The following is a 21,821-nucleotide window of genomic DNA, read 5'->3' as shown; positions in this document are numbered from 1 at the left end:
CCAAAACAGATGCAGAGGATGGATTGCAGTTAAGGATATGCCAATTTCCGTTGACTATCTGTCTTATGCGCTCGTTCATCGTCGAGTGAGTAGTCACACAAACGATACGTTCCTTTGCTTGTTTGTCTTTGGGAACTAGTAAAGCGTCACGGTCGAAGTACCTTGCGCGTTTATAGGAGTCTCTTATTAATCTATGGGGGTAGCCCCGATCTAAGAATTTCTTGCGCATGATTGCAGATTGTCTGTCGTAGTCTCCTAGATTAGTACAGTTCCTGCGAACTCTCAGGAACTGTGAAAAAGGGATGCTCTCTCGCTGGCATTTGGGATGGAAACTGCTGAAATGCAGAAGAGTATTTCGAGCAGTCTCCTTTACAAAAAGGTCTACCTCCAATTTTTGGTCATTGGCTCTAATAAGCAGATCTAGAAATTCCACCTGCTGTTCATCGTAGTGGGCTGTGAATCTCAAGTTTGCATTAGTGAGGTTGATCCATTCTAAGAACTCAAGGAGCGTATCTTTCCCATTGGTCCAGATAAAAAAGATGTCATCAATATATCTGGACCAATGGGAAATTGACTCAAAAAACGGGGCTATTTCGTTGTATATAAAGATTTCTTCAAAATAAGACATATATATATTGGCTATAGAAGGAGCGACTGACGCTCCCATGCTGACACCTCTAAGTTGGCGATAGATGTTGTTGCCAAATTCAAAAACATTCTCAGTGAGAACTATGAAAAGGCAATCTATGAGAAACTGTTTGGGACAAGCAATGTTCTGGGTGTCTATGAACCAGTCTGTCGCTCTGATTGCTTCATCTAATGGTATGTTGCTATAAAGGGATTCGATATCCATTGTTACAAGTATATCTCTCCCTCTTCTGAAGTTTAAGTTCTCTACAGTATTAATCATATGACAGGTGTCTTTGATATATGATTTGATTTTGGGAATATACGGTCTTAAAAAGTGATCGACAAACTTAGAGAGAGGTTCTGTTGGGGTACCGATCGTTGATACTATCGGTCTATATGGAGGGTTTTTCACGTCCTTGTGTATTTTCGGAAGACCGTAAATACATGCAGTTTTCATTTTATTGGTATTCAAAAAATCATATTCCTTTTTATTTATGTCACCATTAGTGAGCGCATCATCTGTTAGAGTGCTAATCTTTCTGATTATGGTACTAGTAGGATTGCGATTCATCTGTGAGTAGGTGGAGCTATCACTTAACATTTTTAGCATATTCTCTTCATAGTCATTTGAGTCAAGAACAACGATACCTCCTCCCTTATCTGCTCCTTTAATAGTAAGGTCCCTATTGTTCATCAGGTCTTTTAATGCTAGTGATTGTTGATGGTTTAAATTGTATTTAGGTTTTGGAATAAATTCTAAAGATTTTTCTAATTTTTTCATGACCACTAACTCGAAGGCCGCTACTTCTGGGCCCAACTGTTCTAAGCCAGGGGTGAAGGTAGAGGAGAGTGAAATTTCACTTTTCTCTTGGGTTATCAAATCATCTTCATTACTCTCCTTATCTTGAAAAAACTTTTTTAATCTAATTTTCCTGAAGAAGGAAATTATATCCCTGTGGAGTTCAAAAGTGTTCACAAAGGAGTGGGGTACAAATGAAAGCCCTTTTGACAATAGAGCTTCACTTGAGTCATCAAGTCTATTGGATGACAAATTGAAAATTGGAATTATATCCCCTGACCCCAGTACTGTCTGTTTCGAGTCTCTCTGATGAATTGGGGTTCTTGCTGTTGATGTTGTTGGTGTTGTTGATGCTGCTGATGTTGCAAATGTTGCTGATGCTGTATTTGATGTGTGTGTTGATTTGTCTGGAAATTCCCTCTCGATTGTCCCTGGTTTTGAAATCTCACCCTGGGGCGGCCTCGTCGAGGCCCCCTGTTCGATAAAAAAGGGCGTCGTTGGGGCCTAGAGTTGGGATAAGAGAACCCACTCTCTGACTCGTAGTATGTATTACTCTGGCCTTCTCCTTCTGAGTCTGATGAGTCAGTAAAATTATTTATTCTCTGTTGGACATTACCTGACTCATTGGTATAGTGATTCTGTTGATAGAAATCAGCATGGAGGTAAGGATAAGCAACTTCTTCCGAATAAAATCTCTTATCTTTGTTAAGTTTATCTGTTTTTCGTTTATTCAGGTAATTGCTAAATGATTCTAAATCTTTATTATATTCTTCTATTTTTTTAATCGCATCATCTACTCCTGTAAGCTGTTTCAATTTTTCTTCTAATTCGTCAATCTCCTTCTTTATTTCTAGGGCCAGTTCTTTTGAGGTTGCCACTATTAATATCATAAGATCACGTGAACAGCGGTTTGCTATAAAACTCCACTTTTCCAAAAATGCCCTGTGGTGTACAAACAGGCCTGGTATATTTCGTACCCTCAGGCCATTTGGAATAACTCCTGATTTTAAATAAGCTATCATGAATTCCCCATGGGCCTCCATGCGGATTAGTTTTTTCTTAAGGTCTATCAGTTTCTTACCTTCACGGAGCATTAACATGTTTAGCAGGCACCCGCCAAACGAGTGATCCCTTAACCAAAGGTGCAGCAGAGCGAGAATATATATATAAATATCCACACCAATAATCTACAGTGCCTGAGCTACTATGTCATCGCCTCAGTACCTAAACCATGCAGGGGCGGTGACAGGGATAAAATGCTTAGAAGACTTGAATCACAACTCGTTTTACAATTAGACAGTCGATTCCCTAATGGTTTAAATACTACCAAGGACCTTCATGTTTTCTCATGAATTATTGTACTGCCTTTTGGCCTTTTGGGGTTTTTTGATATGAGTTTCCCGTTCGTTTGTCTCTCTTACTCATGAGTTTCTGAAAGAAAGATTTTTTTTTTCTCTTAATATCACATAATAATACTTTGTTCACATTTTTTTTGTCACTTTTTATTAGTAGCTATCAAAAACATTTTTTGGGCACTTTATATCGAGGACATAGACAATAGGGCAAATTAGTTGTTTGTATACCCCCCTCTATTTCAATTTTCTTTGTATCAATTGTGAGGTTCCCACTTATTACACATTCTATTTAGGATATGTATTTAGCTTGTGTTCATGGATTAAGTACAAAGATGGTTTTCTATTATTTTCCCATTTAATTGATCTCATTTGCCTATATTCTATGGTTTTGCATTTCCCTTATGACTGATTCTATCAGCCTCCGCATTTATGTAGACAGATTACAGAGTTTATGTAATTGTTTTTACAATAACATGAGTATATAAGTTTACTATTGCGTTATCTTGCACAGAGACTTATTGTTTACATGTATTGCGTATTTTGCACATCAATAATAGCATTTTATTGCTAAGATTTGCACATCTACGCAAACTGTCTATTTGCACATATCTTTGTATGCGACATGTTGCACATACACTCTGTTTTATAAAAACTATGATTATGTTTTTTTATATTTGCTTTTTGAAAGGCCATTTCATTTATGCAGACATTCCAGTCATTTTCTGCCAATTTTATTGGGCTTGAGATCATTTTAAAATTGTTTAGACATTGTGGACACAGTTTTTTATACAATGTATAATGTATTTTATGTCATTGTATTCAGTGGTGTTCATTATTATTTTAGAACCGTTTGCATTTTGCATAAAGTTTTATTCACAATTATGAACCTTGAATATACTATCGGAAGGTTTATGAATGTAGAAACAGACCGCTATGCCTATATATTGTATTGTGTCCTCTATTTCCATGATCACGTGGAGTGTTTGAAATAAATACGGAATAATACCGTGAAAAAAATGTATTTAAGTTGTGGAGACTGAATTGTCTGACGATCTGTGAGGAAGGGCGGATGCCCGAAACGCGTCGGATCTGGTGGCTCTACTGAAATAAATCTACATGCCGACTTTCACGTTGGAGTTGTGTGGTCTGTTTCATTCGCAAGAGCGGAGATGTTGAAGACTACACTTGGTTGCATATATATATATATATATATATATATATATATATATATATATATATATATATATATATATATATATAGATTGGAAAGGGGCGACCACTCGGTCCCCCCGAACGTATGGCGGAGTGCCTCGATCCCCCCGGGAAGCCATTTTGGGGCGGGAAGCGCGTCTCGGCTGGTATGCCCGAAGCGGCGTAGCCGGGGCGCGCTTTTTTCCCGCCCTAGAGTGGGCTGGCCTAGACACCGACGTAGCCAGCCCTGCCCTAGGGGCAGGCAGGGGCGGGTTTTCGCCCGCCCTGAAGACGGATAAAAGAGACGCAAGACCAGAAGACGTCCTCTTGTTCTTGTGCTCCGAAGCTGCACCTCCTCGCTACACGTGAGCTCGGGACGGAACGAAGAGCCAATTTTGAGCGTTTTTGATCTTTTTCTTTGTCTTCTAGATACTTCCTCGGAGAGATGCCCAAGAAAGGCGCAAAGAGAATGACGACCGACCAGATGGTGCGGGCCCTTTGCAAAGAAGTGTCCGACATAAAGAAACGGTTGGCGGAGCGAGATGGGGAGGAGGGTTCGGGCCCTGCGCCGGCTGGAGGGAGACCTAAGAGGCCGAGAAAGGTTCCAGCCGGTGGGGACGTCCCGGTTCCCTCTGCCCCGCTCGAGGCGCCGACCCCAATACCGATGGAGGGGAATCCAATCCCCGTTGTCGTCACCCCGACATCCAAGGAAGACATGCCCCCCGAGCTGGCAGCACAGCTAGCAGCATGGTTGGGGGATAGTAGTGATGGCGCCACGGCTGCCGAGGCACAGGCGCTGATAAAAGGGCTTCGTGAGAAGAAAGAGGCAGCTAGAGTGGCTGCGCCGTTGGCGGGGATAGACAAGCCGCAAGCGGCAGAAGCTGCGTCCGGTTCAGGTAAGCGGCCATTGCCGATTGCAAGGGACGAGTCAGCACCCTCTCGTAGAGAGAGATTGGGACAACATGTGCCTTTAGCTATAAAGGAAAAGATCTGGGCGGGGGAGTACGTGAATATTTTTTCCCTGCTTGTTGATCATTATGATGTGGAGCATGTGAAAAGTCAGAAGGACTTAATGCATCCGAGTGTTTGGCGCGCAAAAATGGCCGCCTTTAAGGTAAATGAGAACATTGGCAACTGGGGCAATGCATGGGGTATTTTCACATCGATTTTGGGGGAACGTAGGCCCGAGTTGCTGCCTGAGTTTCCCGTTTACCAATCACGAATTATGGGTTACTCGACAGCGTATCAAGGTAACCATTGGTTTTGTTACGACAATCTGTTCAGGAAAGAAAAGGAACATAACAAGAGTTTGACTTGGGATTGTTACGATTCTTTAACATGGGATAAAATGAAAGAATCGGGAATGTTAAGAATGCCATTGGTCGGGAGCAATGTTGTTGATTACTCCCGCCAAAATGTGGGGACGCCCTTTCGACCAAGTACGGGCACCGACGACCAGTCGAGGCCCGCGGGCAATACAGGGAGAAAGGGTTTCTGTTTTAATTTCAACAAGGGGAAATGTACCAGGCCTCCGGGATCGTGTAAATTCAAACATGAGTGTAGTACGTGTGGGTCGTCCCATCCTGAGTCATCGTGCAGAGCCAGAACGGGTGAGAATGGGGGTAAGGGAGGCGCCAAACAGGTCTAAGCTAGGCCGAGGGGCGCCTTTACCAACCCCGATTGATACCTTGGCAATGATTCCCTGGCTCAGCGAATACCCGGATCGTACTTCTGCCGGGGTGCTGCGGAACGGTTTTACACATGGTTTCCGCATCCCGGTAGGGGACTTTCAGGGTGTAGGGATGTGCAAAAATCAACTTTCCGTTTTACAACATACATCTGTAGTGCAAGAAAAAATTCAGAAAGAGGTTAGCCGGGGACGGGTCGCCGGCCCGTTTAGTGAGCCCCCGGTACCGGATTTCGTTTGTTCTCCGTTAGGGGTGGTCCCCAAGAAGGACCCGGGTGAGTTTCGTTTGATCCATAATCTGTCTGCTCCACATGGTCTTTCGGTGAACGACGCTATTGATCCAGAAGTTTGTTCGGTGCGTTACGCATCTTTTGATGAGGCGGTAGCCATCTTGAATCGCCTGGGGCACGGGACGTTGATGGCGAAATCTGATATCGAGTCAGCGTTCCGGTTGCTCCCGGTACACCCAGACGATCAGCGTCTTCTGGGATTCGGGTTCCAGGGGTCATTTTACATGGATAAGTGTATGCCAATGGGATGCTCTATATCATGTGCTTACTTTGAGCAATTCAGTACTTTCCTGCAATGGGTGTTCACTAAGAAAACGGGTTTCCGAAATGTAATGCACTACCTTGACGACTTTCTGTTCCTTGGCCCCGCCGGTAATCCCGAATGTGCCCAGGCCTTAGCTGAATTCTGTGTGTTAATGGGTCATCTTGGCGTGCCATTGGCACCGGGTAAAACTATGGGTCCCACGACTTGCCTCGAGTTTTTGGGGATCGAGTTGGACTCAAGGGAGGGGTGCTTCCGTTTACCAGCTAGCAAAGTGTCGAAATTCAGGGCAGCCCTCCAAGTATGTTTAAATGCATCCAAAGTTACACTGCATCAGTTGCAACAGTTAGTGGGAAAGTTGAACTTTGCCTTGAGGGTGATACCAATGGCTCGCCCCTTTTCCCGCTCAATTGCCCAAGCGATGGTTGGCCTAAGGGAGGGTCATCATCGCACAAGGTTATCGGCTGAGGTCCGCCAGGACATGCGGATTTGGTTAGCATTCTTGGCGGACTTCAATGGCCGAGTCGTCTGGAACAAGCCAGCCGTGTCCTCCGAAGAGCTTGGGCTATGGACAGATTCAGCAGGAAGCGTAGGTTTTGGCGCCATCTTCGGCACAAAATGGTCGGCACAAAAGTGGCCCCTATGGTGGCACGAGAAGGGGCTGACAAGTAACATCGCTTTCCTTGAACTATTTCCCATTCTGGTGGCCCTGAGAACCTGGCCAGAAGGGTTCAGAGATCATTCTGTTGTGTTCTGGTCCGACAATATGACCGTGGTAGAATGCATCAATAGTCAGGCAGCCCGTTGTAAATTGATTTTGAGGCTGCTCAAAGAAATTGTCTTACTGTGTATGCAACTGAACGTGGTATTCAGAGCAAAACATGTCCCAGGGGCGATGAATCAGGCTGCTGATGCACTGTCTCGTTTTCACATGCAGGCTTTCTCGGGTTTCCTTCCTTCAGCGGACCCGGAGCCGGCACCCTTCCCCGAAGCTCTCTGGTCTCTCGGTGCCCCGAACTTCGTCACCTCGTGGGAGAGAGTCTAGCACCCAGGACGAGGAAGGCATATGAAGGGGCGTTCCAGGCCTATTTAGCCTTTTTGGGGGCAGAGAGAGGGGGACTTTGGGGTCAGGAAGAGTTGGTAGTACTTTTTCTGATGTCCTTACGTAGGGCTGGGAAATCGGTGGCTACGGCCCAAAGGCATCGTGCCGCCATTTCCTTTGTTGCCAGGGCCCATGGCATCCTGGACCCAACAGCGTCTTTCACGGTACAGAAAGCGCTGCGTGGGTGGCAACGTCTAGAGGGTCGCAGAGTAGACGTAAGACGACCGATAGGTCTAGACAGGTTGTCCCAGTTACTGACCACACTCCCTAACACATGCTCGTCCCCGTTCGAGACCTGTTTGTTCCGGACTGCATTTACGCTGGCATTTCACGGGGCTATGAGAGTTAGTGAGCTAGTTGCAAGGAACAAGCAGGATGTGACGGGGGGCTTGTGCAGGGAACATGTTCAGATCAGGGGTGATGCGATGATTGTCTCCTTTCTCAGGTCCAAGACTGACCAGGATGGGAGAGGGGACTGCACGATCATTCGCAGGAACCCCGAGTCATCCATGTGTCCGGTACAGTGCTTAGAGGATTACCTAGCACGAAGGGTGGCATCATGGGGGGGGACATTGTTGAGGCATGCAGACGCCACCCCGCTGACGAGGTTTCAGTTTCAGCGGGTGCTTGCAATGGCCATTGCCGCAGCGGGCTTGGACCCGGGCGAATTTGGGACCCATTCCTTTCGAATAGGGGCTGCCACTGAAGCTACAGCCAGGGGTCTTAATGTAGAACAAGTGAAACGTGTGGGGCGCTGGTCCTCCAATTGTTATAAGAGGTACGTGCGATTGCACATGTTGTGAAGCTGTAATCATGTACTCACGCTTCTTGTCTTTTGTTTGTTTTCAGTTGCGCAAGCCTACGCGGCAGGGCGGACTGTGCAGTCGACCCAACACCAGGCCAGCGGTCGCACGTCACCGGCTGTGAGGAAGGAGGTGTGGGTCGTGGGCCACTCATACGTGAGACGGGCCGCAGACGTATTCAAAGCAGGTGACATGATTCACGTACCTGGGGAATACGGTACAGAGTGTCCTTCTACGGAAGGGGCGGTCTCTGTATTGACCAGTTTCAGAAGTTTTTTGAGGGTTTGTTAGAGCGGATGAGGTCACCGCCGTCCATAGTCATAGTGCATTTGGGGGGCAATGATTTGGTCACCACCGGTAGACGACTTCTCCTGGAGGCTATGCTTTCCACGGTAAGTTGGTTAGCAAGGAGAGTTCCGGGGTGCATAATTGCGTGGTCTCATATGATCCCACGAAAAGTGTGGCGGGGGGCTATCTCGATCCCTGCTTTGAATCATTCCGTTAGGAAATTGAATAACAAAGTGAGTAGGTTGTTCCGTTCCAAGACATTGCATTCGATCTCGCATAGTTGTATTAATGATGACAGTATGTATTTGGGGGATGGGGTGCATTTGTCGAGGGTGGGGAATGAGTTACTCATAGGAGACTTCCTAGCTTGGTTAAAATCGTTAAAACATGACCTTTAGGTAGGAGTTTTGTGGGGGGTCCGGATAGCCGGTCAACTATCCGGACCTGTGGCGGTAAGGTCATGATCGGTGAGCACTAATTGGTAGATCCCTATGAGTGGGCGTCACCCAACACGGATGGGAGCGCTCGGGAGAGGTGGCCATTGGCCCCTCAGTGGGGAGGCGGTCCCGTCTAAGGGCGGGTCGCCGGAAGTAAAGGAAAGGCGGTCAAGGCCCCTTCCTTTGTAGGAGGGGTTACAGCCCCCTCCTGGGGAATTTCCCGGGGCCAGTGTCATCTGCGACGGCAGATGCGGTAAGTTGTGTGGGGTGGGGGGAGGTCCACGATACCTTCTAGATACCACACACAAGTCTTCGAACGACCTTTAAATGGCGTCGAGTCTTAAGTGCCCCCGTCAAGTCAAGGGAAATTGTTAGTAGTTGCACTTGAGGTAAGCCTCTGTGCTGTCGCCCCTCCCAAGTGGGAGGGGTAAGTCTGGTTAGGGATCTTGACACCGGTTATGACCTTGCCGTTGGCCCTTAAACGTTAGGATGTACAATTTCAGTGTTTCTAGAGAATGTTTTGTAGGATGCTAGTTCGGCTAGGAGAACCTCTGTATTAGAGAATATGTTAAGGTTAGCCAAACATCGCAATGTGATAATGAAATTGTACATAACATGAAACGTTTAATGTTTAATTTTTTGTTTTAATAAATACGGCCGGGATGGTCACTCCATCCCACATCCAAAAACTTTAAGAACTGTTTCCGGTTTTCCTCCTTTCGGGGATTGTGTTGAGAGGGGGTGGCGGGTATCTCAGCCATATGGAAAGGGGCGACCACTCGGTCCCCCCGAACGTATGGCGGAGTGCCTCGATCCCCCCGGGAAGCCATTTTGGGGCGGGAAGCGCGTCTCGGCTGGTATGCCCGAAGCGGCGTAGCCGGGGCGCGCTTTTTTCCCGCCCTAGAGTGGGCTGGCCTAGACACCGACGTAGCCAGCCCCGCCCTAGGGGCAGGCAGGGGCGGGTTTTCGCCCGCCCTGAAGACGGATAAAAGAGACGCAAGACCAGAAGACGTCCTCTTGTTCTTGTGCTCCGAAGCTGCACCTCCTCGCTACACGTGAGCTCGGGACGGAACGAAGAGCCAATTTTGACCCACCCACCAGCCCCTGAGGACAGCAAGTTGTTGTGCAATAAAGTGAATTTATAAGTTTGTTCTTTCTATTTCGTTTACAGGCTGTGAGAGTATCAGTTTGTTGTTGATCATAATAAAGTATGGTGAAAATCGTGTAGGTTGTTATGATTAAAAAGATTTGAAGTAGTGTTGCATTTTATGCATGTTCTTTCGGTCGTAGCGACCAATGTTTTCATAGGTTTGAGTAAGAATTGTCGTATTTATTTTGGTAGGCGGTAAGGTCATGATCGGTGAGCACTAATTGGTAGATCCCTATGAGTGGGCGTCACCCAACACGGATGGGAGCGCTCGGGAGAGGTGGCCATTGGCCCCTCAGTGGGGAGGCGGTCCCGTCTAAGGGCGGGTCGCCGGAAGTAAAGGAAAGGCGGTCAAGGCCCCTTCCTTTGTAGGAGGGGTTACAGCCCCCTCCTGGGGAATTTCCCGGGGCCAGTGTCATCTGCGACGGCAGATGCGGTAAGTTGTGTGGGGTGGGGGGAGGTCCACGATACCTTCTAGATACCACACACAAGTCTTCGAACGACCTTTAAATGGCGTCGAGTCTTAAGTGCCCCCGTCAAGTCAAGGGAAATTGTTAGTAGTTGCACTTGAGGTAAGCCTCTGTGCTGTCGCCCCTCCCAAGTGGGAGGGGTAAGTCTGGTTAGGGATCTTGACACCGGTTATGACCTTGCCGTTGGCCCTTAAACGTTAGGATGTACAATTTCAGTGTTTCTAGAGAATGTTTTGTAGGATGCTAGTTCGGCTAGGAGAACCTCTGTATTAGAGAATATGTTAAGGTTAGCCAAACATCGCAATGTGATAATGAAATTGTACATAACATGAAACGTTTAATGTTTAATTTTTTGTTTTAATAAATACGGCCGGGATGGTCACTCCATCCCACATCCAAAAACTTTAAGAACTGTTTCCGGTTTTCCTCCTTTCGGGGATTGTGTTGAGAGGGGGTGGCGGGTATCTCAGCCATAATAGATATATTTCTCCTTGCTGGTTCCATTTACCGTTTCTGCAGCGCTCAGATCAGGTGCGGCGCCCTGCAGCTGAGCCACGCTGCTGACAATTCACTCACTATTCCTCCGAACGGAGAAACAAACCAGGTCGCACTCCACAGGTCAGGTTTTGATTTTTTTTTATTTTCTTTACATTTGTCAACAAAGGCAGCTTTTACGATCTACGCGTTTCGGTATTTCAAATACCTTGCTCACGATCAACCGACCACTTGGCTCCCCCTACTTGATATAGTTAATCACATGCAACATAATTTCCTGTGTGGGGATTGCCAGCGCCTCAATGCTTTCTGGGAGATGTAGTTTTTATGTTACTCATGCAATTCAAATCATACCATTTTTCTCATTCTTATGCATTTTAACTGCGTATTGCTATGCCCTGAGTTTGTGTGAATTTAGCGGCAATGAATTTCATACTAATAGGTTCCCTCAAGTGGGATTACATTGCTTTTTTACACGTTTTTTGACATCAATAATCAATAGATGCAACACTGTAAAGACCCCCCAATGGTTTAACCATGTTAAGTCGTATATCATCCTAAGGTTCCCCACTAAACACTGCCAACAGATAATCTCCTGGTTTCTCACACATTGTCTCAAAAAGTACTTAAAGTTTATGTCTTAATATCATACCCACTGTGGGTGCTTTAAGCAGTTAAGCATAATTTTTGGCAACAAATATTTTTCAAAGCGAAGTCATTATAGATGTATGTATAACTCTTCTGACTGATTTAACACATGTGGGGTTAGAGTCCTTAGGTTTAGGATGTGGCGTGACTCTTTCTGTCTCAAAAGTCTTTCTCTGTCTCCCCCTCTTTCTTTTTTGGGGACACTTTCAAATCCAAAGAATTTCAGTTGATTCCAGTCACTGTGGTGATATTGCTCCATGTGCTTGGCTATTGCATTTGACCTGTCCTTGTGAATGGTCGCTCGAACGTGCTCCAAAATTCGTTTTTTTAGTTCACACACCGTACTAAATTCACAAATCCTGTTGATTTCAACCATTTGTCTTTTTTTGTGTGTTTTTGGTTTTTTTGTGTTGAAATCAACAGGATTTGTGAAATGTTATGCATGCAAGGCGTGTCAAATAGCAAAACCCACAAAAAAAGTGCAAATGGCAAATAAAAACACATGGGAGATCGGAGAACTTATCACCTGTAAAACAACACATGTTGTATATGTAGTGGAATGCCCGTGCCCCATGAGGTATATGGGTAGTACGGTGTGTGAACTAAAAAAACGAATTTTGGAGCACGTTCGTGTGACCATCCACAAGGACAGGTCAAATGCAATAGCCAAGCACATGGAGCAATATCACCACATTAATGATGTCAAAAAATGTATGAAATTCATGGCCGCTAAATTCACACAAACTCAGGGCATAGCAATACGCAGTTAAAAAGCATAAGAATGAGCAAAATGGTTTGATTTGAATTGCATGAGTAACATAAAAACTAAATCTCCCAGAAAGCATTGAGGCGCTGGCAATCCCCACACAGGAAATGATGTTGCATGTGATTAACTATATCAAGTAGGGGGAGACAAATGGTCGGTTGATCGTGAGCAAGGTATTTGAAATACCGAAATGCGTAGATCGTAACAGCTGCCTATGTTGAGAAATGTAAAGAAAATAAAAAAAATGCAAAACCTGACCTGTGGAGTGCGACCCGGTTTGTTTCTCCGTTCGGAGGAATAATGAGTGAAATATATAGATATATGTAGATATATATATGTATATATATATATATATTTTTTATTTTTTTTTATTTATTTTTTTTCACTGAAAAAATAATAGGTTTCAGGCAAGTTATAGTTTGGAATTAGCTTTTAAAAAACCTTAGTAATTCACTGAAAAATCCATAGGTTTAAGGGCGTTATAGTTAGTTTCATTTCATTCATACAAAACCATTGAAATTCCTCCGTTATAGTTAGTTCAGCTAACTATAACTAGCGCACCCGCAATGCACTGCTGATGACGTCATACATTACATCCCTCATGACATGGTCAGTGACATCACTCATGGCATCTCAAAAGGAATCACTCATGACATCACGGATAACATTATCCAGTGAATCTGTGTTTTTCTGAAAAATTAAATATTTTTATATATGTATATCTCAAGATCGATGGAAGAATAAATGGGAATATAAGTGTCTAAATGGATGACTTTTTTTTCGAAAAATTGATTTTATAACCGCCTGATTAAGTGTATCTTAGTGAATACATGGGTTAGTGAGTAATGTTTAAATATGTAAATATCTGTATCAGTCTCTCACTTTGTGCATGGGTTGGTGAGTAGCTACATGAGTGTCTCTATAGGTTATTAGTTGGTTTGTTGAGAACCAGTATAAATGTCTGAGTCTCTGTATGGTTCAGTGGGGGGTATTACTTACTGCATAGATGCATGAATGATTGGCTCACTGTTTGTATGTGTTGAAGACAGCATGTGTGCAGGGCTGTATGGGTAGATGATTGTGTGTATGGGTTTCTTAGTGAGTGAATGATTGCCTCAATAGTGTCTTTATGAGTAACTACATATGTTTTAAACTAGTATATGTGAGTATTCGTGCATATAAGTGAATATATGTGAGAGTGAGAGATTGGAAGAATTCATGTATAAATTAGTATGTGTTTCTATAAGTGATTGCTTCAGAGAGTAAGTATGTGTAAGTTGCTGTAGCATTAAGTGTGGTGGTGTGTGTATAACTGTATATGCAATTTACTGGATGTTTGGTACTTTGTTTGCATGTGTGACTATGTGTGTGAGTAACTCTATGGATGAGTGTCAGTGTGTAACAGGATGAATAGGTATATGAGTACATATGATGAGTGAGTATATGTATGAGTGACTGTAGGACTGTTGGTGAATGAGTGGATGTGTTTAGATCTCGGAATTGCTGAATAGGTGTGTTGTAAGTGCTATTGGTATGTACATTGTTTTGAAAATGTTTGTGTTTATTTTTGAGTGTGTATATCAAAGGTTATATTAGGGTAAGAGGAGGTCTGCCACTCTATCACATGGATGATGTGATCATTGATGTCATAAGTGATGTCATTTGAGATGTCATCAGTGATATCATGAATGATGTCACTCACATATCATGTTTGATGTAATATGTGATTTCATCAGCTGTGCATTGCGGGCGCTCAAGTTATAGATGGCTGGACTCACTATAACAGGGGAATTTCAATGGTTTTGTACGAGTGAAATGTCCAACTAACTAAAACGCCCCTGAACCCTATGGCATTTTTCCTGAATTTCTAAAGTATTTTAAATGCTAAATACAAACTATAACATGCCAGAAACTTATGTTTTTTTCAGTGAATTTCAAAGGTTTTTTAAATGCTAATTTGTAACTATGACATGCCTGAAACCTATGTTTTTTTCAGTTAATTTGAAAGGTTTTTTAAATGCTAGTTTCAAACTATGCCAACAGAGGTAGTACATGTGAAGAAAAAAGAAAAAACACACAGAAAGAAGAAAAATAAATGCAGAAAGAAGCAACAGAAGTCCTCAAAGACGAAGAAAAGTGCAGGAAGAAGGAAAATGTGCAGAAAGAACAAACAGAGGAGCAGAAGGAGGCCTTGTTGCAAAATTACCCAGTACCCTCAACTTTTTCAGATGGGTACTGGTGGTAACTGACTCTAACTAACCAGTCCTAGAGCCAGTGCTATGCTATAAGACACTTAGAATACAGTTAAAACACCTACATACACTCGGGATGGTATGCATTGGGGTACCCCTGTGATTACCGTGGCCTCCTCCGTAAGACCCTAGTAGATTATAGGGCCGGGGGATTAAAACTAACTCTTAAACCGCGCCACAGGGCTTGTTTGAACACTGGTGAAGGGGGGCCTGAACTTATGTGTACAAACACACCCTCTGGCCGTTTTAATTGGAAGGATAAACTCCCCTTGAATCCTGAGTGTCCCTTGGGTCCAACTAGTATATCCAGTTAGCGCCAGAGAGCTGCGTTGCAGAGAGGTGTAAAAACGGGCACGGCCTGAACCACCTCTATGCACCGCAGTGCAGTGGCGCTTACTGGAAGCAACTGGTGTACTAGTTGGCCCCCAGCGGCCCTTGGGATTGAAGGTGAAGTATTTCCTCAACTTAAAACCCGCCACAGGGCGTTTTTGCACATGTCACCTCAGGCCCCATCCTCTCTCTTCACCACTGTGTAAACGTGCCCTGTGGCCATTTTAAGTTGTGAGATTAAGTCCACTTGAATCCTGGGGGTCCCTGGAGTCCAACTATCCCACTAGGTACCTCCAGCAAGCGCCACAGAGCTGCGTTGCAGAGAGGTGTAAAAAGGGGCCCGGCTTGGACCACCTCTCTGCAACGTAGCACAGTGGGGCTTACTGGAAGCACCTGGTGGCCTAGTTAGCCACCTGGTGCCCTCAGGATTGAAGGTGAATTATTTCCCTAACTGAAAATGCGTCACAGGGTGTGTTTGCACACGTCACCTCAGGCCCGTCCCCTCCATTCCCCACTGTGTAAACAAGCCCTGTGGCCATTTTAAGTTGGGATATTAGGTCCCCTTGAATCCTGAGGGTACCTAGGATCAAACTAGCCCACTAGTTACCTCCAGTAAGCCCCATTGCAGAGAGGTTAAAAAGGTGTATTTCCTGGACCACCTCTCTGCAACGCAGCGCAGTGACACTTACTGGAGGTACATGGTGGACTAGTTGGCCCCCGGGTACCCTCAGAATTGAAGAGGAATTAATTCCCCTACTCAAATGCTCCACAGGGAGTATTTGCACATATGTCACCTCAGGCCCTGCCCCCTCCCTTCACCACTGTGCAAACATGCCCACATGGCATGTTTTAAGTTGGGGGATTAACTCCCCTTGAATCCTGAGGGTCCCAGGGGTGCAACTAGCCCACCATGTACCTCAATTAGGCCCCACAGAGCTGCGTTGCAGAGATGTGTAAAAAGGGGTGAGGCCTCAGAATACCTCTCTGAAACGCATCTCCCTGGCGCATACTGGAAGTTCCTGGTGGGCTAGTTGTCCCCCAGGGATCCCCAGTATTCAAGGGGAATTAGAACCCCATCTGCAAACTTGCCAGGGGGTGCATTTGCAGAGTGCTGCAGGGAGGAGGAGGGACATCCAGCGCGATGTTGGTCTTTTTCCCCCAACATTTTTTTTAAGAAGGGGGGCTGTGTGGCCCCCCTTCTTTTCCAAATTTGTTGACCCTCGTGAAACCATCCCCCAGGGCCTGACCCCTTTTTTTTTATTTGGAAGGTGGCCGTGTGGCCCCCCTCCCGAGAACAAATTTGGCCCTGGGGGACCCCAGCCCCTTCGGCAAGCCATTCCTTTTTTTCATGAAATATATTTTTCTATCATTACTTATGGCCCCGGCGACCCCATCCCCCGGGCTGACCCTCTCCGTTAGGGACCGTGGGGGGGCCCCAATCACTCCACGGTCCCGCCGGCTCCCTGCGTCCTGAGGGAGCCAGCATTGATTTTCCACATGCAGTTCCCCGTGTGGAAAAGCAATCTGCTTTGGTATTTGGAAGAGAGAGCAGGTTTCCTACTCTCTCTTCCAAATACCAAAGCAGAGTTTTCTATGGAAGGGCGGGAGCCGTTAGGCTCCTGCCCTGCCATAGCAAACTGCAGTGTCCCGGGGTGGGTACCCCGGGACACTGCTGGAGTAGGCCCTGAGTGGTGGCGGCCCCCAGGGCCATCATTAGCTCCAGGAGGGTGGCCGCGCGGCCCCGCTCCCACTTAATTCAAAGCCCCAGGGGGTGGTGGTCCCCAGGGCTCGGGGGTCCATTTTAGTGCCACGGGGAGGTGACGGTCCCCGGGGCATGTGGGAAGGCTTGGGCCCCCGCACACAGGTTGATTTTATTTTTTGTAAAAGTCCCAGGGTAGTGGTGGTCCCCGGAGCTGCGGTTGAACAGCGTGCCCCCATAATCATAATTAATTAGAGCCCTAGGAGGTGGCGGTCCCTGGGGCTGAGGGGGTCTTATATGCCCCCAACTTAAAACTAACAAGCCCCAGTGGGTGGCTCCCCCAGGGGCTGTGGGGGTGGAGTGCCCCCACAAATATTCATGCTTTGCCCCGGGGGCAGTGTGGGGGGTATTGAACCCCCCACACTTGTTTTTTCTCATTCCCCCGGGACCTGGCCCACCCGACGGCTCTAATTAAACGAAGCACGGGAGTCCGCACTTCATTTGTTTTTTTGTGGCCGGATCCGCGTATCCTAGGCACTTCCCATGATATAAAAAAAGACAACTTTTTTTTGCCCTGGGGTTCCTTGTGGGACCTCGTAGGCAGGCCTAGTGGGTCAGGGTGTTTCTACCCTGCCCCGTTTTTGTGTTTTGTGCATTTGTTTTTCTCTTTTCTTGTGCCTCGGTTCTACCAAGGCACAGGATGGCTGCCAACACTTCCTGGTTTGGAGTGTTGACAGCCAATTAACATAAAGCTTGTGTAAGCAACAAGGAGATTTTCCAAATCAACCAGGGAAATTGGGCGCACACCAGTGTGTCCGCACGGTAGAGAGCACCGTAAAGTGGTGGGTACAGGCAAAAGGGCGGGCGGTAATCTCACAAAACCGCCCAAAGTTGGATCAAGAGGATCCACACAAGTAACATTAATACAACAATGCCCCTGCGCTATACAAGTATATGAAACATTGCAGAAATGACATATATAGCAAAAGAATTTCAGTTAGTATATATCCACACTTTAGGAGTCGCTTTTTGAGAATCAATTACTCCAGGTTCAGGTACAAAAGTTCCGAAAAAGAAAGAGAAATGTTCTGTCCTTGGTGTTAAATCATTGGTTTATTGTTCCTTTGTTAATGCCAACACGTGTTTCATCGCAGGGAACATACTGCGAATCTTCAGGGCTGGACGAAAAACATAAAAAGGTGCATTTGCAAGAGGTTCTTATTGTAAATGCCGAGGGTTGGTGACTAGCCAAAGTGGAAAAGGTGGACATGCTTATGGTGACTTAGTGTAATCGTGACATGTTCACTATCAGAGTGAATTTGTGAGTAATAAGGTGTACGTGTCGTTAAGTGAAAATATAGTGACATGTCTTGATATCTTTTATTACTTTTTGGTGCAATTGTCTGACTGAACACTGGATTGTAGACACTGAGTAGGTGAAGCATAGTAGGTCTAAACATTTGCCGTAGAGAGAGTGTAGTGGTGTGGTGAAAAGAGTGTGACTGTGGTTGAAAGGGCGGTATTCCCATGTGACATCAGTATACATGCGCATAAAATCTAGGTTACATTAATGCAAAACATATATTAATCTGTATGGAAACATGGTCGGACGTATACCATATGTTGCCCTACTTGGGCATAGTCTCATAGTTGCTTCATTATGTAGACGCTGCAAGTTAGATAAGGAAAAGTTCTGACTGGCGTGTCTAAGGGCCATTATGATTCATATTTAGTATTGCTGAGAGCTATATTAAGCAAGCCTAGATGAATAAGCGTTATGTGTTAATAGATTAGAAGAAAAGACCTACATGATGTGTGGCGAGGGCATCAAATGACTACCCTTAGTGAGGAGACTGGATATATTTGAAGGGTTATAAAGGAGGACGAAGGAGGAACTAATATTTATTAGATATTCGTCTAGTTTTAGAAACATTGGAGTTTCTACCCGGCTCCAAGATATAGCATTTGAGAAAGCACTTAGCACAGTATGTCACGCTTACCTTAGTGAGGAAAGTATGACAACTAATATCAGATTAATGAGGCAAGTCCGTGTCAGGACTGAATTCGTGTAAGTTGGTTCGGGGTCTGTAGCACGCTGCCTGCGTGATTAGGGGATCTGGGTGGGAACAAGCTATTATTACTTCCTGATTAACACCCACTTGGCGAAAAACACAGAAGACAAAGGAACTTGTAATTCGTAAACACATGCATGCTTCATCATCGGGCCCACCCAGTGACACCTAGCGTGTCCTGGGTGTGCTTCGACGCCTGATTGAAGCGGAGCAGGTATGTCGCTGAGAATTAAAAGGTTCTGCGAAGGAGGCACTACAGGTCCAATGCAGGCTCTGCCCAGTAATTCTGGCCAACCCTCGCCACTTCACAAACCTTGAAGCAGAAATCTGCTTAAACTAGCATGTTTTTGAGAAGGGAATCCCCCTCTCACACATAGAAAAACACTTTAGGGCGTGTAAAACACATAGTCTGTAAATACACATCCACTAGTTTCAATCACACACACATCCCCTTTTAATTCGTCCTGAAGAAAGCCAGAATACTCATAAGGCACTGGCTGAAACATGTTGACCAACAAAGGATGTAGGAAGTCGTAACCCGCCTCTAACATCCCACAGCCTTATTTTTAACCGCTGACGGTGGCCCAGGTATAAAAGTCTAATTCACCTTCGGGTACTGGGACCACGGCCAAGCCGTTTTAATCTCATTTATCATAACGGTCTTCACCGCACACTCAGCGACATACCTGCTCCACTGCAATCAGGCGTCGAAGCACACCCAGGACACGCTAGGTGTCACTGGGTGGGCCCGATGATGAAGCATGCCACCAACTAGGTTGGTGGGTGAGGGCTTCATGAGCACACTCACAAGGTGCCACTACCTCCTGACAAAACATACTTGAGTCCTTTGACCAAAATTAATAATTTCTGGTAACAAAACCCCTCCCTTTCAAGCTAGTCTTTTTTTGATTTACTTCAAATATATAAATCTTTCAGTGTGTATATCAGTAGTACTTGAAAATGAACAATGATCACACTTATGTTCCCATTCATAAGAAAGGCCAAAAAGACGATCAATATCTACAACTTCATCTTCCAAAACTGTAAGCATATACATAATAAATTCCTGACAATCTTGCTGAATAATCTGAGAAAATTGATTTAGTCCTGCACATATGTCTAAAACATTCCTTAGTTCTGAAACACTTGCTACTTCCCTATTATCACTGCTACATTTTTCAAATACAGAATTTAACGAACAACAAAATGTTTGCTCCCGATTTTGTACAATCTATTGCGGACATTTTTTTTGAAAAAAAAACAACATTAACTACTACATTTACCTACCAGTTGACACCAGACCTGTTTTCAAACTTAAATCCAACAATCTGTTCAATACTAACCTTTTTCTTACTGCTACCAATGACAGCTACATCTTTTTTTCTTCGTTTCTCTACTACTTCGGTACATTTTTCCCCATTTCTCCTTTTCTGACCAACCATACACTTTTCAATTAAAGGAAATTGAGGTAAACTTGGAGCATATTCTCTTCTTAACCTATTATACTCCTTCACACAATTTAGATCTGCACTAATCTTTGTCTCATCAAAATCAATTAGATAATGTCCACATAAAGTTCTAACTCGAGATAAAGCAACATACCCCATACCCTCCTTGAATACAGTGCTACCAATATTTACCAATGCACAATCTACAATTAAACCTTGAGATTTGTGAATAGTCACTGCATATGCCAAACAAATTGGAAATTGCTTCCGATGGACATATAAGTCTTTCACAAGCAAAAAATGAGTTGAACAGCGACTGAATTGTTGAGCTTCCTCAATTCCATCAAATTTGATTCTTAAAAATTCCATCTCATCTCTATTTGAGTAATTGACAAAACCAACAACATTACCCATTGCTCCATTTACCAAACCTCTTTCTACATGTAAATTTCTTCGTAAAATAATCCGACAATTTAAACATACATACAGATTTTTTTCTAAGCCAGCAGTTTTAAATATAGATTTCTGAAGAGAATCCAATTTTAACTTCAACTTTTCAGACAAAACAATAGTACTACCTTCATGCTCTATTCTATCTTTAGCTTCCAGTTTCTTAATTTCTTGATTTTCTAACTTCAAAATTTTTTCATTGAAAACCGAACATTCTTTGAGAGTTGGCATCAAGCATATGACTGACTTGTCTGCTACCTCTTTACTATATATTTTCTCAGGTACATTATCTTCATTAGGAAACAGCTTGGAAAGTAATCGTGTTCGTAGAGTTTCTTTCGCATCTTCGGTTAGTTTTCCAATCCTTATATCTTGAAGAATATTTCCAGATTTAGTATCCTTTGCCTGTCGCATATTTAGAATCAGTTCAGTATATTTGAAATGTGACCATATATTAACATTTCCAATACTGCCCAGGCACTTTCTGGTCTCTTCATGCATAACAGTTTCAAATACAGGTTGTCCTTTCACAGGAGTTAGCTGCAGTAGATCTCCAAAAACGATGACATGTTTACCTCCAAATAACACATCATACTCTGTCTTATGTATCTGTTGCATTCTTAAATGCACAAAAACAAGCATTAAATTGGATACCATGCTTACCTCATCAATAATGAGAAGTTTCATTTTTTTAAGGACACTAGAAACTTCAAAACAAGCTTCTCCAGATAGCTTGTGATATTGTAATTTATGTTCATGTTCAACTGGCAGCATCAGTAAATGATGTAAAGTAATACCTTTAACATTATGTGCTGCCAATCCAGTTGGAGCAGTTACAACACAAGACAGTGTTGACTGAGTTATTTGCTGTAGATATGTAGTAATTCCTTTAATTAGGAAACTTTTACCAGTTCCAGCTTCTCCACTTACATATAGTTGAATAGGTTCAAATGACATACATGAGAATTCTTTTTTCTCATGACGAAAGCCATGCTCAATGTGCTCTGTCACTTCATCATATATCTGTCTTTGCTCAAGATTAAATTGCTTCTTTAATTCTTCTAAGTTTATTACTTCCTCTTGACCTTGCTGCATTGCTCTTTCCACCTCACCCATGGCAGTGGCTGCTTCATTTTGGATAATTGGTTGTCCCAGTGGATCTTGACTTAATGAAGCCGAACTTTGACTACCTTGTGAACT

Source organism: Lissotriton vulgaris, chromosome 2_1 (genome assembly GCF_964263255.1).
Source record: "Lissotriton vulgaris chromosome 2_1, aLisVul1.2, whole genome shotgun sequence".
NCBI lineage: Eukaryota > Metazoa > Chordata > Amphibia > Caudata > Salamandridae > Lissotriton > Lissotriton vulgaris.
Note: the sequence above shows the minus strand (reverse complement) of the source record.